The sequence below is a fragment of the Heterocephalus glaber genome, unplaced genomic scaffold, assembly GCF_053883595.1.
Source record: "Heterocephalus glaber isolate CG9 unplaced genomic scaffold, H.glaber_assembly_v1.0 deba00001586, whole genome shotgun sequence".
NCBI lineage: Eukaryota > Metazoa > Chordata > Mammalia > Rodentia > Bathyergidae > Heterocephalus > Heterocephalus glaber.
Window position 1 is genome coordinate 10,990,304 of NW_028258364.1, and position 18,298 is coordinate 11,008,601.

Below are 18,298 nucleotides of genomic sequence, written 5' to 3' on the forward strand. Positions count from 1 at the left end.
GCAGGGATGTATATTTAAATAAGTACTTCAATATTTTTATTTGAATTTGTTTTGAAACCTTCAGTTGCCTATTAAATACTGACAGGTTAACAAAATATATTTTAAAAAATAATATTTGTACTAAATCAAATAATTATGATAAGTCAGAATATTGCCCCATAAAGCTCAACAAAATATTTATCAGAGTATTTTATCTCATTGTTGATAAATAGTATACTTTGTAATGTCATGATGATGGTTAAAAAACTTAAAAGTTTTACTAATTTAGAAAGTAAAACTATATCTACTATAGGTGATGTTCATTGAGAAATTGTTCAATCAATATCATCAACATTATTCTGTCAATTTTTAACTTTGTTTTCTGTACTTTGAATGAACATAATAGAAAATGAATGATGATTCTGGTGCATCACCTAAATGTTGGAGGTTCATGTGCAATATATCATTCATACAACTGGAAAAAAGAAAATAACAAAAGGGTAGGATTAAGATTGTGAATCTCACAAAGGTCAAGCTCACATTGTGGATAATAAAATAGCACAGGTAAATGCAAGACAGCGATTTAATTACAAAGTAAGAACTAAGATCATTTTATGTATCTATAAGTCATTTTAGTTATATAAAAATTAAGAAGGGTAACCTTTGGAATCACTGACAATGGATGATTGAAAATCTCATAGTAGGGAGTCAGAGTTCAGGTGGCTGAGAAGAATATATGTCATTAAGCATGGGAACTAGTGCTTAACACCCAGGAACTTTGCCTTGTCTCCAGACCACGTTGTAATTTAACTTTGCAACTACTGTTTGTCCCATGTAATGCACCAACCTGCATGTAATGAAATAGCTCACCAATGGTCCCAACTAGGTAGCAGTGCAACTGGGCCCCACACTCATCTCCTTGTGAATCTAAGGTCTTTTTACTACACAGGTATCCTTCTCAGGTCAAAGTAATGGACCAAGCTGGACTTAAATTTGGTTAATGCGTAAAAAGGTAAAGTCAAGAAAAAATAAAGTTGAAATCAGAACTAAAAATTTGGAAATAACTTTTAAAAATTAAAAGCAAGCAATGAAGATTTGCACAGCGGCAGTATTATAGCCAATGAGCTTTATCTGAGGTGCAATTATTGCTAATTAAAAGCAAGCAATGAGGAAAACCCACAGTATTTGGGGATTATTTCTTCCAGAATTCTAATTCTAAGTATTCTTACATAAGCAAGTAATCAGAAAAAATAAATTTCCTTCCCAAATCTACCATTTAAACAAGTTGCAAGAACAGCAACCAAAAAAGTGAGTTTGAAACACTCAAAAAAATTTTAGCAGCAATTTATACCAGAAGAGCAATTCTATCATCTGTGGACTAACAGAGTTAAATTTAAACACATGCAAGTATGATATAAATAAAACCCAAGAAGAAAAACAGAATTATTTCCAACATGTTATATTGGAAAATATCTGAGAGATAATTCAAAAAATGAAAAATACAAATATGTTGTCAGGGCAATAATCACAACTTTTACATGGTCACTGGCTTCTTGAGACACATGAAAATGTGTTTTGATTCTTCTGTGAAAGAGAAGAAAAAATTAATTTATAATTAAATCCTTCAGATTATTAAAATAATTTTTGCATATTAAATTATAAAGCAAATAGACATTTGAAAGAAAACCATCTAGATACAACATTTCACCTTAAAGGGAAATGTAAAATTTATGCACAAAACTAATATCCACATAAATTACTTTCTATAAGTTCATGGACCCATTATCTTCAGCAAGGTATAAACTAATTATATTTTACCAGCTATGATGTAAGAGTAGACTATGTAAAAGAATGCTTTATAGAGTAAGGACCAATGAAAGGGGGGAGGCCTCTGAGCATAAGATGTAACTTTGTGAGGTTAACATGGGAAAAGAATAGAGAGAGAAAATTGCAATATCCACTGATATTAGCTTAGTACCTTTCTTTTCCCATCCTAAAAACCATGAATGGGTTATTGGCATATATATATATATATATATATGTGCATATATATATATATGTACATATATATACACATACACATAATGATAAAAACAAAAATAAATTAAGCATGCTAAATAATGCCAATCATGTGTTCTCACAATGTAGTAGCTGTAGTATCACAGAGATAACTAGATGGAGATTGTAGAGGTAACTCTTTCATGAAGACAGAAAATGAGTACAGTGTGGTTCTACCACATCAGAAGAATCCTCAGTTTTCATCATAAAGCTGCATATACATACTAAGAGAGAATTACATACTAGCTAATAAGGTTGCCTTGGATCCAAACAAGTATGAATTTGAATTCTAACATTGTTATCTTTAAATCAGTTTGATTGAGGCATGACTTTTATGCAATAATCGGCACTGATTGAAAATGTACAACTCAATGAGTTTAAGTGACTAAACTGGGAAATTATCTTCACAATCAAGACATACAACATGCTCACCATTACTTATAACTATTTTCTGTAAATATATAGCCAATAAGGACAGCTTTACTATTAGTAAGTAAAAATCTGTGTATGACTTTTTCTAGACATACATGTCAGTTTACATTGGATATATATATAAGCATAGGGGAGCTGGGTTTTCTGTTACATATGTATTTCACTATTTAAGAAAATGCCAAGCAGTTTTCCACATTTCCTACTTGGAGTGTATGAGAGTTCTGGTCATTTAACATCCCTTCTAGGATTTGATTTTTTTCAGTCTTTTAAATTTTGCTCTTCCTAATGGGCAAGTGCAGTAGTTTCTTCTTGTGATTTTAATTGGAATTTTTTTTCAGATGCGTAATGATATTGAGCTTCTTTCACTTTCTTGTTAGTTATTTATATATCATCTTTTTTTGAAGTGTCTAATCACATCACTGGGTAATTCTATTCACTTGTCTTCCATGGTTTGAGTTGTTAGAGTTTTAGAAACAAATCCTTTCTTGGTTATGTAGTTTAGGAATATTTTCCCTCAGTATATGCCTTATTGGGTAGTTTTCTTAATGTTGTCATTCAATAAGTAAAGGATCTTAATTGTAATTATGTTCTATGTATGGTTTTATTTTATTATTCATACTTTTATTACCTTTCAGAGAAATTATTTTATAATTTAAAGACAAAGCATTTCTTCAATGTTTTATTCCAGAAGGTTCATAGCTTACCTTTTACCTTTATAAATGAATTTTCAGTAGACATGGTTCTCCACAGGAACAGAAACAATTATATATACATTAGGTTGGCTCAGATGATCAGAGTTGAATAATCCAGTGATGGCTAGTTGCTGGTTAGGGGTCCCGGAGAACCAGAACTGCTCAGTCTAAGAAGGCAGAAGCCTCAAAATAAGACAGAGGCCAATGATATAGCCCCATACTGAGGCCAAAGGCCTAGAAGTCCCCTGGAGAGTTTCTAGTGTAGGTCTGCACTTAAAGGCTGAAGAACCAGGGGTCAGCTATCCACAGGAAATAGCAGCAGAAAGCACCCTACCTCAAGAAGGGTCATCTTTTTTCATCTCTAAATAAAGGTAGTTAAAAGGTTAAAATGTCACCTAACATAATGTAACTATCCTGCCAACAACCAAAAGTGCATTAATTCTCTTTCCAAAAGAGGGAGTAAAGTTTTTGAGTGATGTTTACTCTTCTCTTGTTGTCTTATTACTTAAATATTACAATGTGAAGTTAATAATACTTAAACAGTGACATAAAGTCAGTTAATCTATGTTACATGATGAAGGAATAAGAGAGCAAAAAAATAAAGATATTTCCTTAATGTATGTGTACATATGCACAAATGCATTCTCAACAAAATGAAGAAGAAATACTCATGACAATTACAGTTCTTGTTTCTGTGTCTAGTCAGATGACTGAGGGCAGTATTTGTAACTTCTTTCTACAACCCCTTTGTATCCAGAAAGCACTTCAGCAGGGTCATGATATTTTAATTGGAGTGGTATTCCACATCTTCATTCTTGAAGGATCTAGACTTTTCGTAGTTCTTATATTTGGTTGTAGTTTTCCCATTAACCATATTTGTGGGGCATGATAATACTAACAGGTGACATAAGGAATCTTCTGTCCTCCAAACATACTCTTCCATATTCACATTATGGAGCAATAGTCCAGTTTCTCTTTGGTAATCTGGATCAATTACTCCACTGACACTCTAACTCCCATCTTAGTCTGTTGATTCTGAGGCAGGAGAAGGCCAAAGTGGCCAGTTCAATGAGATAATTGTGTGTCTCCTGGTAGAAGCATTCTCCATTCTGGAACTAGCACTGGTAGGGCAACAGAACATACAGTCACGGGAATAGGAAGTAAAATTTTGCTAGTGAGTTACTAATAGTAATGGTGAGTGGTACCATACCTATTTCTACTCCTTCAATCCTGGACCCATGACTCCTGGCTATGGGATAAATAGTACCATATGTTGGATGTTGATTCAGAGGATATATTCAGAGATTTCTAGTGAATCTTGTTGAAGTCCTCAAAAGGTATTGCCACCTGCCTGGCACTGTAACTGTGTCTTCAGTCAACTTGTTCTAACAAGTCAGATGTTTATGTATGATGGAAACATAGACTGGTGAATTTCATAAGCACTAACATTTTGTCACATTTCTTTGGCTGTTAAATGAGTTTCTTGGTCAAAAGCAGTGTGGCACATAACTGTATGATGGTAGGTAGAGCATTCTGTAAATCCACAGTTGGTACTTTTCACAAAAATATTATCTGCAGGGAAGACAAATTCATAGACAGTAGCAGTGTCTATTCTAATACAGATAAGATATTACCTTTTCCAGGATGGAAGTGGTCTGGTGTAATCAATATATGGACAGATCACTGACTAATAACCCTGGGGAATGCTGCCAAATGGAGGACTCAATATTGGTTACTGGAATATTGGTCACATTGTTGTCATAGGTGGGTCAGCCTTGGAGAGCTTGCTGAGCCCATCCATGACCCTTTATACCTGCCACTATGACTGTTTCACTCACGAATGTATTTGGAATGGCTTGGAAGGTGGTTACTATCCATAGAATGAGCCACCTTACTCATTTGAGTATTAAAGTTCTTAACAATTTTAGACTCATTCAAGTTAGACAGCCAATTCCATAAATTACAAAAGCAATTAGGAAATTAATTCCTAAAACTTTGGATCTTTAAAATTACTACTGGTAACAGAATCTATATAAATAAGGGTCCTCCAGAAAAGTAGAACCAATAGAATGCACATAATTAGAAGAGAGGGTGTGTTAGACTGGTTAACACATCAGAGACTGAATAGTCTCACAATGGTCATCAATAGTCTTGAGAGCCAGGAAAACTGGTATCAGCTCAACCCAAGAAGCCAGAAGACTCAGAATGAGAAAGAGGAATGATGTAGCCCTAATCCCAGAAAGCCCTTGGTACAAGTCTGCATTCAAAGGCCAGAACCTGGAGTTTAACATCATTGGGTTATAGGAGAAAAAAAAAAAATGAACCAGCTCAAGAAGGGTCAGGTGGCAGCATGAGTAACTTACTCTTTTTTCCTGGTTTTCATTCCAACTGGGTCGCAGGGCTACTGGGCAGTATTGTCAACAGTATTTAAAGAGTATCTTCCCTATGACATTAGCTGAGCCACATGCAAAATTTCTCTGGAAACACATTCAGAAGCATGTTTTATTGATTTGTAGGCATCCCTCAATTCAGTGAATTCTCCAATCAAAATTAAACATCAAAATTAAGATAATTTTAAAAATACAGCATGAGATAACCATTAGGATTGATTCCCTGCTTCTCCCTTGCTTATTTCCTTCTTTCTCTGAGCTATGTGAAATTCTAGCAATATTTGCTAGACAATACATGTACTCATTGAATGTCCAAATGTCCTTGACATTTATCAAAAATCAATTTACCATATGAATTGAGTTTTTTTTAAAAAGATTTTTTGTTCTGAAGGAAGCTCCCCCGCCACCATCCCAAGCTCCTAGGGCAGAGAAGGTGAGCCAAGCAGGAGCCAGAAACACCCCCCCACACCTCGTGGAAATGAGATGACACATAAACAAGCCTCAAAAACAGACTTCTGGATCACCAACAGCAACCCTAAAGGAAAACAAGATGGAACAATCTGATACTCAATCACCTGGACTCCCTGAACTGGCAACAAAAGAGGATCTGGGAAACATGAAATCAGAAATAATTTCTCAGATAACAGCAAAGATTGTGCCCCTAGTGCAAGACATGATTAATAAATCTAGAGAGGACACAGATAAAAAAATAGAGGATCTGAGGAATATGATGGAATCCCAACATAGGAAACAAATGGAATCCATAAAACAGATGCAAACAGATTTCCAGGAGATTAAAAACTCCACTGAAAGTCTGTGCAGCAGAATGAACCAATGTGAGGACAGAATTTCAGGTATAGAAGATAAGATTCCAATTAGTGACCAGGAAAAGAAAAATTGCTTTAAAATTGTATTGTAAGGGAACATGAGAAATCAATCCAGCAGCTGCTAGACAATGTGAAGAAGAATAACATAAGACTGATCAGAGTCAATTAAGAAAGAGGAAAGAGTGCAGATGACATAAAAAAAAACTGTTCACAAAAGTGATGGCAGAAAACTTCCCAAGCAGGGGAAAAGATCTTGACATACAGATAAGTGAGGCGTATAGGACTCCAGCTAGCCTTGATCAAAAAAAATCTACACATAGGCATATAATAGTTAGGATTCCAGAAATCCAAAAGAAGAACAAACTTCTACAAGCAGTGAGAGAAAAGAAACAAATCACATACAAAGGAAAGCCCATCAGAATCACAACAGACTTCTCAACGCAAACCCTCAAGACAAGAAGAGCTTGGAATGATGTATTTCAAGCCCTAAAGGAAAATAGCCTCCAACCCAGATTGATGTACCCTGCAAAACTATCTTTCAAAATTGATGGAGAAATAAGATACTTTCATGACAAAGAGCACCTCAGGAACTTCATGAATACCAAACTGGCACTCCAAAAAATTTTAGACAATAACCTAGGAAAAGACAATGGGGATCACAACCCCAGGAAACCCAGCAGAATGAATCCATTGGGTGTGACAAATTAAACACAAAGTGGGAGAATCCAACAAAAAGAAAAGGTCATGAAAAGGCTTTTAAAACTTTTAACTTCATCTCCCTAATGAGGGTATAATTCAATCTTGTTATTGTACTGATTAGAATTTTTCTGATTCTAGAGTTGCACACCTTTCCTTGTGCTATACTGGCTATTTATCATCTTCTTATGTCTACTTTTTAATTGGGTTGTCTATTAATGAGCTCTAAGAATTCTTTATATATTCTGGTCATAGGTTATATGCATTGTAAATATGGTCCGTTTAAGGACTATTTTTCATTTTAATGATGTCATTTAAAGTTCTAAATTTTGATGGAATCTCATTTATCAATTTTTTTCTTTTAGACATCATGTCTTTTGTATCCTAGGTAGTTCTTGCCTACCCTAAATTCATAAACATGTTCCCTTATAATTTCTTCTTAAAGTTTTATACTTTTAGGCTTTCATATTTAGGTTCATAGATCCCTTCAAGTTATTTTCATGTATGGAAATAAAGGGTTGAGGTTAATTTTTTATATACGGATACCAGGTGTTCTAGTGCCATTTGCTGAAGACACTGTCTCTTCCTCGGCTCTTGAATCAAGTTTATATTCTATAAAATGCTAATGTTAAATAATCTTTCAAAACTGAGTGGACCATATGTGTGTGGTTCTATTTCTAGATTCTCTGTTTTATTCCAATGATCTATATGTCTTTCCTTACACCAACACTGCCTTGATTACTGTCATTTTAGAAGAAGTCTTAAAAGTAGGTACTAAAGGTCTTCCAACACTGGGGTTTTTTTTGTCTTTTTTAACTTTTCTAGGTCCTTTGTACTCCTACATAACTTTTAAATTTCAATATCCAATTCTTCATTTATAGCAAGTATACACAGACATGAATTTTTATATATACCCTGTGTTTTCTAATCCTGCTACATTCAAATACAAGTTCTAGGGGTTCCTAGAAATTTCTTAGTATTTTCTCTGTAGATGATCATTTCATCTACATATAAAGATTTTGCTTCTACCTTGCCAATCCTATCCTAATTGTGTCATTTTATTGCCAGACTATTTTGGTGGGCCCTAGGTTTCAAAGTTTAATGGACAGATAAAGAATAAGGATATCTGCCCTTGTTCCCCACCTTAAGGAGAAAGCATTGTATCTTTTCCATTCATATAAGGCATTCTTGCTGGAAGTATGGGGTACATGTCTTTAATCTGTTGAGAAGTTTCTGTTCTACTTCTAGTCCCCCAATAGCTTTTTCTATGAACAGCTGTAGAATTTAGTCCATTACTTTTTCTCCGACTAGTGACAGGATCATATGGCTTTTTCCTTTCCTCTGTTAAAATGATGACTTTTGGGGCTGGATCTTCCAATGCTGAACCAACACTGCCATCCGTATAACAAAACCACTTTCTACATCCTGCCAGATCTGACTTCTAAAAGTTTGTTTTGTTAAACAAATTTCTATCTATATTCATACTTTTTTCTTCTATTATCTTTATCCAGTTTTAAGATTAGCACAATGTTGAGTTCCTAAAATGAGGGGAGAAGTGTTCCTTCTTTTTTCTGCTTTAATTGTTTGATATAATTTATCAGTTAAAATGTATATGAGCCTGCTGTTGTCATATAGGTAGGTTTTCAAGATAGGAATATACTTTCTTTAATAGGTGCTGTTCAAATTTTATATTTCCTCCAGAGTTAGTTTCATTAATTTGTGTTCCAAGGTACTTCTTAGAAGTTGTCAAATTTATTTCAAAAATGATTTTTGTAATATGCTTTCTATATCCTTTTAAATTCTGTAAAATCTTTGGTAATGTCTCCTAGGTCTTGATATTGTAATTTCTAAAAAGTATAATTGATATTGTGTAACAGGAAGAAAACGTCTAAAGGAGCAGGGGAAGTGGAAGGAGTAGGGGAAAGGAAAGAAGGGAAAGGAAAATTATGTGAAAAGGAAAAAATGGAAACAAAGTCTTTGCAAATAGGGAAGGGTGGAGGGGGCGAAGGGAGGGCAAGGGAAGGGGAAAAAAATAAGAACCAAGATACTCATGTAATGGTACAAGTTCCCAATGATGAATGTAACTGTATTTTATGCCTAAAATATACTAATAAACTTAATGGGGGAAAAAAAAGAAAAGAAAAGAAATAACACATTTTTTTGGAAATATATATGTTCTTAGCATAGACTTTTTTGTCTGTGTTTGGTAGGTAAATAAAATGTGATATTGGCACTGGCTCTTCCTGTATTTATATCACTGTATACTTAGTCGTCTGTTTGAAGGGATATTAAGTATTTACTTTTAAATGTTCTTATGACTTTTTTCTTAAAACAAGGTTATTCATAGTTGAATAAATATTATGACATTAGTGTCTATTATACAGTGAGATAAATGTCATTAGAAGTTAGTCCTAATCAAAAACAATGGGGTTATTATACCTCAAGGAGACATATTCGTCCTTTAAATGGTAAGGACATCATTATGATTCTGATAATTTGGTTGGTTTTGTTTGAATTTTTTCTTGTTATAATAAAGTTAACTAGATTGGCTTGTTATAAAATATGTATCTCTTACGCACCATTGTGTCAGATATTATAAATAATATGATTACTAGGAGATAAAAACATACACATAAACACACACACACACTAAGTCCTCTTTTAAGCAATGCCACTGCAGGTCAAGGAGCTATAACAAAATGGCTTAGCAATCAACTAGACTAATCTCATTCCCACTTCAAAAATAAGCAAATTTTTTTGAATCCTCTACTTATATGATAGAAACTGTAAAGTTGCTTTGCAAATAATTTCTTCTTTCTTTGCACAGAAAATTTATGTCCAAATGACTCACAATGTAATTAAAATCATTATGCAATTAACATATTTTTGTAGGTAAAATTGCATTTTTGCATACATATAAATTTGAAATGGCATACATTTAAACAAACCACATGTTTCACAAAAATGAAAACCATACCCTTTCATACAACAGTAATTTTTTCATTCTAATGTTTTCTTCCCAGTATGTTAAGCACAAAGTAGATGAAATATCATTTATTTTTGTTATACTTAGAACAGCTGACAGTCTTAGTGGAATTATGGAGATGTTTTTTGTTTTAAAATGAATCTCTTAGTAAATTTTTTAAAAAAAAAATCAGACTAAAGGCAGGGGTGGATATAAGCAAAGAAAACCACAAATTTAGAGCTTTGTTTATTCCAGTAAAGGTGCCCTTGTTCCATTGCTGATAGACAGCTTTTGTAGAGTTAGAAACTTCCTGATGTCATTAGGTCCATGCTATCTGTGTCTACTAATAAGTTGTACTTTGCCTAAGTCATGTTCAGAGTGTGTCAAAGGAGTGTTTTCTTTCTCTATTTTTGTAAGTTTTTCCAATCCTAGTATTTGCTATGCTGTTTGAGAAGCAAAAATCTTTAACAAAATCGAAAAAATCAAAATCGGTGCCTGTTTAAATGGCTGTTTCACAGATTGAAAACTCAGACGTAACTCCTCATTGAGCGCATTTCTTTGCTCTCTCTTTGACTCTTGTGTTCATATAGCACTATATTTATAGATTTAAAAACAAGTAATGTGCTTTCTGGCTTATTGTAGGCACCTATCTCAATACTATTTAGAACTGTAATGATCTAATGTGATGACTTTTACTCATGTACTGGCATTCAGGTTAATAGAACTGATAAATCTCATTGTACTTATTTCCAGGATCACCACTACACCTTCTTTAATCACTTTCTTTTTATAACATTTACAAATGCTAGAGTTATTTCAAACATAAGATACAGTTAAAAATTGAGACTCTATAGTTCAACTATCAAGTTTAAAATCTAGAGAGAAAAATAATTACGGAGATACTTAAGAGAACCTTTTCATTTTATCTTATTTTACCATTTTATTTTTATTGGTATATGTTGGTAGTACATAATGCAGTACCTAATTCCTCCTGGGGAGTTGGTACATGTACATTACACATTTTAATTCTTTTCTTCATCTTCTTCCCCTTCACTCCCTCCTCCTTCCCTCCATTTCTTGGTTCTTTCTTTTTGCAAAAGACCTATCTGACTTTTATTTTAAAGTTGAGAACTGTGGTGCAAATGGAACCAAGTGATGAATAATACTGGGATAATTAACCTGACTGATTTTTACTAGCCCACAAACATCTCCCCTGCCAGTAATCCAGGACTCTGTCAACCAACACTATAACTACACATGAAGACATAAGAGAGAAATATGCTTCGTAGGCCTAAGTCATCCAAAATATGCTTAGAACAAATAATAAGGTATACTGCTTGAGGCCTGCTACTTTCATTATTATTCATAAATAACACTTCACACAAAGCAAATGCTTGATAAATATTTGCTGAAATGATTTAAATTTATTCAAGGATAAATATAGTGTAACACATCTTTCCAAGACTTCACACATTAATACCAATTCATAATTTCACAAGCTCTGAGGTTCTACTTATTTAGTAACACTACCTTTCCTTCAGCCAAACATTTATTTCTGAAGGGCTACAACACAAGTGTTCTCCCATGTGCTCAAGAACAGAGCACTCTTTCTTGTTTGAGTGTGAGTCAAGGGGATCTTTTTATGTATTTGTCTTTCTATCCACCAATTGAACACATCCAACTACGTGTTTCTCTATCCACCAGTTGAATGTAGGCTCCCACAGAAACCGTGGCTTACTGCACTTGTCCATCTAGAAAGTGGAGTATTCGAAAGACAGACCTTTCCTCATACATCTGTAAGAAGAGGAGGTGATACTGAAAGTCAGCCTAGTTCCTGAATTTGGGGTTACTGTCCTACACTATGTGGGATGTGGCAGTGACAGTGCAATATCCATACACTCCTTACCTCCAAGGATCATGCATAAAAATGGAAACTGTTTTCCATCTTTAGGCAAACAAAAACCACTTTCACATAAATTATTTTATTTGGATGTTTATGGGGGTAATGCAAAAGGAAAGAGCTCCTTCTGTCTTCTCTTTCCAGAATTGTCCCAGTCACAGGTCTATTCATTTCACCCTACCTCATTGCAATAAAACAGCAGTATTTTTCATTTTCATATATACATTAGAATGTCCTTTGTATTGTTATATTATAGTCTAAGACATATGGTCTTGATTTGACAAGCTTTGCAATGCTATTTAATTGTTGGTGCTTCTGTGGTGTTTCCTGTGACTCTGCTACATCATAAACAACTCTAAATATCTCAGTGACTTACAACCCCATTTGTTGCTCCTAGGCTTACAGATCAGCTGCTGCAGGCTCATCTGGACTTGGATCTGGGCTGCAAGCTGCATTTAGTCTGTGCTACCTCCTCTCCTGTTCGTTAGTCTAGGACTAGCAGCTTTGGCCAAGAGAGCACTCAGGGCAGATGACAGAAGTACAAACTTCCAAGATAAATTATCTATGTATATCCAATGCTTCTGCCCCCATCTCATTTGATGACACCTTCTTAACCAAGTCACACTGGAAGGTACTGCAGAGTCAAGGGACAAAATGTTTGGATGTAACACAAAAGGGATTGAAATAGGCGAAGACTTGAGGACACAAATCTATTTTACTACAGGTGTCCATAATTACAGTGACAGTATTGATTGTGATGATAATATAAATAAGTGTTTCATTTCCCCAGCTTTTTGTTTCTTTTCCTTTTTTATTAGGAACTGTTGTTTGCTAGACAAATACTCTAAACCTGAGCTACATCCCCAGCCTTTTTCCCAGATTTTTACATTAACTTTGTTCACTCAGATTTTTGCCCTTAGTCTTTAAAGGCCTAATGACAAATTGGTTATGTAGGAATTTTTTCTCCCATGAGCAATTAAAAATCATTTTAATTTGGGGGAACCCCCCCCCCCAGATTTCTCCCAGATGAAGAAAGAAGTGCATAGGACATAATATATTTATTCCTTCCAGATAGGAAAAAAAAAAGAGGCACAGATTTGCTTTATAATTGAGCGCACAAATAAGAATCTTGCTTTGCTTTCATGGTCTTAGGCTTGAACATCAAGAAGATAGGACTGTGTAAATGTGCAAATTTAGAAAGGACTTTTAAAATAAATACAAGGTGCAATATTTTGTGCTCAGCAATAATATGACTTGGCAGAGATAAGAAGTCCTTCTTTCCATTTTTTGGACACTATGGACACGCAAGCAATTTGGAAAGTATGTGAGAACAATTTGCTTGTAAAGGAGAAGACTTTATGATTCAGCTCACATAGGTAGCGGTAGGAATACCCAGCTTTGGAGTATGATGACTTAATGAGACATGCAGGGAGGAGAAAGATAGTAGAACTCATGGTGAGTTACAGACACCCTAGCTGAGAAGAAAATTCAAGGTAGGAATTTTATTGCTACTGTAGGCTCTTTTGATTCAAACTATGATGCTTAGAGGAATGATAATGTTATTATTGTTGTTTATGATTATTATTCATTTATTATTATTTCATTTGTATTGATGTGTAAGAACAATGAGCTCTGACAATTGATTATTTTAAATTCCTTTGTTCATGAAAGGAGCATGGTATGTATCTCAATTCACTTTCTTTAGAATAAGATAAGGGAACAAAGATCTCTCTTAGGAAAGACAGACTAATAATGGATTATCAGATAAAAAAACACTATTTCAATTTGGATAAGAGTTTACCCAATATACCAAATTTTACTTGTCATATTTCCTTTTTTCTTTCCATAATATGCTACATAAAGGCTAGTTTTTTTTATTGCTTCCAAGTTAGACAAAAATAAGTCACCCCATTAGTATCATAGAATTGTATTCCATTACTTTCACCACCTGAGGGGCATTCCATAGGCTGTAAAATTTTCAATAAAATTGTAAACCTCATTGAATTGTCTCACACTGAGTTGACTATCAATAAAAGTACAATTTCATTGGCAAGTGCTGGCCAGCAGAAATGGAAATCACATTGATTTACATTATCATAGTTTAATATACTTTAGCAGAGATTGTCCCTTAGATTGACTCTTTTAAGTTTTCTTCTTTATTGTAACCTATCCTTTCTCTGGGACTTTCTTAGGAATGGCATCTACTTAATGCTTTCAGCATCAGTAGATCTTGAAATGCTCTAGACCTGCATCTCAGATTCCTTGACACTCAGTTTATGTATACTACAAGGAGCCAAAACATGGCAGGTTAAACACTAATCTACTCATTTACATCTTCAACATTTCCCAAAATATCTTTTCCTTTTGACTGTTCCATTTCTGTTAAGTAGTTCTCATTTCCTTAACATCTGAACTTTTATTTCTATTCAATTTTATGTTTAATCAAATTCTTTGTCTATAATATATCAAGGTTTTCTCTTACATTTCCATTTTTATACTACTTCCTCTAATGCAGAGCCTCCTAATTCTTAAGTTCTTGGTAAAGTCCTTCCAAATGTAATTTTCAGGTTTACTTCTGCCTTCTTAATTCTTTGAAAGTATCTATTGCTGATTACCCTTTCCAAAGTGCAGCCTCTCTGCTACTCCAAAACTCATCTGTTTTGACGTCCACTTTAAATGTCATTAACTCCATTACAGCATTTTACTGTCATAACCATATATTGTCTCTACATTGTGTGAATTTCTTGTAAATTTTATCCCTCCAGTATTAACAAATTCCTTTAAAATGTGACCAATTTTATGTTTGTTCCTTTATATCCCCCAATCATGCACATAACTGATTGTCTCTAATATCAAGGATGGTGAGTTATTCATCTTTCAATTATAAGTTGTAGCTGTGCATAAAATATGAACAGTAAATGCTTCCAAATTTAATCAGGAAGTGTACTTAGGCCTTGTGGATTCATAATTTATTTTCAAGTAAAAAGTCTTATATTTTCTTCCAATGGTTATGCAAGTGAAACTTTACCTAGGCTCATGTGGCTAACAACATAAATACTCACAAATAGCTATTACTATTCTTCTGCTTTGATTCATTGGAAAACATCTTTCCTCTGAACGAGAAAAACATTTATCTCTTCTGGTAGGATAAAGTAACTACTGAAAACATGAGAAGTTATTTTCATCAAAGACAGAATATTCTATTAGAAGCTCCTGCCTTGGGCAGACTTATTGAAAGTCCTTCCCACAGGGCAAATGTTACACATATTTTAAATGAATTAATATGGATGGCCATTGATAATAAAAATAATATATTTTTGGTAAAACTGAATGAATCATTCTAATGGGTCTTCAAATTAAGTAAATTAGCAGAAATAAAAGAAGAAAGGTATGGGGCTGGGGATGTAGCTCAGTGGCACCACGCCTGCCTGGCAAGCACAAGGTCCTGAGTTCGATTCCTGGTACTGCAAAAAACCCCACAAACAAACAAAGAAAAAGACAAAACAAAAAAACCCCATGAAAGTAGAAAGACATATAATTTGTGTACTCAGTAATTATTTAACCAAGAATGCCCCACATTTGCTGTTTTTCATTTCCTTCTATTATCCACTCTAGGCCAACTTGTTCTGTTTCTTTCACAATAGCTAGCACTGAACATATGAATTTTGTAAGCATGTCTTCTATGAAAATAAAAATAAGTAGGATCCATTTGAGATCTCATATTTTCTAAGTTATATTTTGGATTGCATGATTCCAATAGCACATACCTACTCCTTCTTCTGTTTCATGAGTTGACATTAAATAAAATACGAAATTAGCACAAAAATGGAAAATTCAACAATTAAAAAAAACATGAAGATAGTATATTTACTTTAACACTGGCTCCATTATTCTAACCCCCTTAACAGCAGTAATAAAATATTTTAAGAAGAGCTGTCAGATGCAAAGGGAATTTAATTTTCTTCTCAGAAACAAGAACTTGTTCATAACTCACCAAAGAAGACTGAGACTATACATTATTTAATTCTTATTGTGATAAAATCAGAGCATCAAGTAATTTAGTGTCCTTTTCAATATGGGACACTAGCATAAAATAAAGTACAACTTACTATGATTGAGTTATAATTTATTACTTGGGAATATTACGGTTGTTTGACCATAGACAAAGTTATCTCTGTATCTGCGTCATGTAAAGGGCTTTGTTGAGGGAATATTCTTTGTTCCATTCATTCAATACTGTTGGTAGTGAAGACAAACACCCAACTTAGATGTGGATGCTTTTTTCAGGGACTCCTACTAAGTACACACTTGTTTTGTAAAAGGCACCCTTTTACTGACCATGTAAGACATTCAGTACTGTTGAATATAGGGGATTTAATGAATGTTATAGGTCACATTGCCTTTAAAGAATTGTTTTTACCCAGAGGTGTCCAGTTTTTGTCACGAGCTACAGCTGATATTTGGAAGATATAATTACCATTTAGGCATGTCCAGTGACATCATGTTTATTGTGAAAGATATTGGTGCAGTTTAGAGTTTAATTATGTTTTTAAAAATACTATTTTTCTTAGTATAAATCCTGGATGTAGATACCTAGAAAAGTTTCACAAGTGCATAGAACAAAACAAATAATTTTGAAATGTGTTGTAATATTTTGTGCAACTATTTTAGTTTTACATGTGCCTCCATGGCTATGCACAATCATACATTCATGCGCTGAATCTTGCATATATGTGTGCACATATATGTATGCATAAGAATATATCTAGATACACTTGAATCTCACATTTGTAATGTGATACTGTTATTGGAAAATTTCTCATGCCACTCACCATGAAGAAAATGATACATTGATGGCTTTGTTATAGCTTGATGATAGATATGCTCTGTCCATTCCCCTATTATGAATCACTGATTTTTCTTGTTTTCACTGTCATAAATTTTCATGTAATTAACTTCTGTAAAAAATTATATTATAGACTGTACTAAACTATCTTTAGGAGTTTACCATATTCTAGCAAGCCTATTGTTTTCACACCAAAAATATTTCTTTCTTTAATTAGTTATTTCTTTTCATAGTCTAAAATATACCTAAAATCCAATATTTAAGAATTTCTGACATTTTTTCCACTTATAAAAAATTCTATATAAACTACTTACCATAGAAATTGCTAGCTACTTTAAAGATCATTAGTCCCTTTTTGTTGTTGTCTTCGGATTTTTTAAAAAAATATATTTATTATCTCCTAAAATTTATTTCTGCTTTGGTCCTTTTCTTGATCTTTCTCACTTGAGGAGATCAAATGAGAATTCAGCAACTAATCTTATGTGAATAGAACCCATTTTTATTCACTCAAATATCTTACTACTAGTGAAAGACTCTTGAATAAAACAATACACTGTATAATTTTCCACTATGGTTAATACAATGTTATTATGACTACTGCTAATGGCAATGTTCATTGTTCTTTTACTATGTATATGTCAAGTATTGTGCAAAATATTTTCTTTGTAACATATATGTGTATATGTATATGAAGGTGCTAAGTAATGGGTCAAAAGCTATATGACCATAAAGATCAAATATAATATTATTTACTCTTCATTCTCATAATCCATACAGAAGATACCATATTTATTATAGCTCCCTTGTAAATCATTTGTTTCTTGTTTTGTTTTGTTTTTTTGTACTGGGGATCAAACTTGGGACCTTGTGGTTTCGAGGTAGGCACTGGAACCACTGAGCTAAATCCCCGGCCAAATCATTTGTTTCTTAATGCCTAGTCCAAAATTTGACCTAGAACTTAACAGAGGGTTTTAATAATGGTCCTGGAGAAAACAGTTTAGAATTTCAATCTGAAATGTGCGGTGACTGTTATTTTGTTAAATCAATGTTATTCCCCATCTGGGTGCATCTTGCTTCAACTTGTAAACTATATTTTCCTTATTCCATTCTATTCTTCATGCCCTTCCTAACCAGTGGGAAGTGCATAGTATTAAAGTTACCAAGAATTTGAACAACACAGCCACTGATTCCCAGATATGGAGAACTGTGAGGCCCAGCACTTGCTCACAGTATGAGCCCACTCCAGGACACATTTTCTATCTCTAACTATGTAGCTCTCCACTCACCTCCTTTACTTACATTATGGCTCCAGGACATCTTCCTCTTTAGGGGTGAGAAGTTATTCAGATTGAGAAGAAGCTCATGGCCATTTTAAAATTTTTCTTCTAGCTAGATTTCTTACCCTGCGGGCAACACGAAAATAACAAAAATGTTATTTAAAAACTTTTGCCAACATTCACCTCTAGAAAAGAAGAAATCCTCAGCCTAATATTCCAAGACCCTGCTGTCAAGT

The 18,298-nt window shown here is 33.8% G+C and overlaps 1 non-coding gene across 1 annotated transcript; it reads left to right on the forward strand.

The window, feature by feature from the left end:
• The first annotated feature begins 1,070 nt into the window (after positions 1 to 1,070).
• LOC147823412 (U4 spliceosomal RNA) lies at positions 1,071 to 1,214 on the forward strand. The gene has a single exon (XR_015443946.1). It is a non-coding gene; the product is annotated as a U4 spliceosomal RNA (small nuclear RNA).
• Positions 1,215 to 18,298: the final 17,084 nt, after the last annotated feature.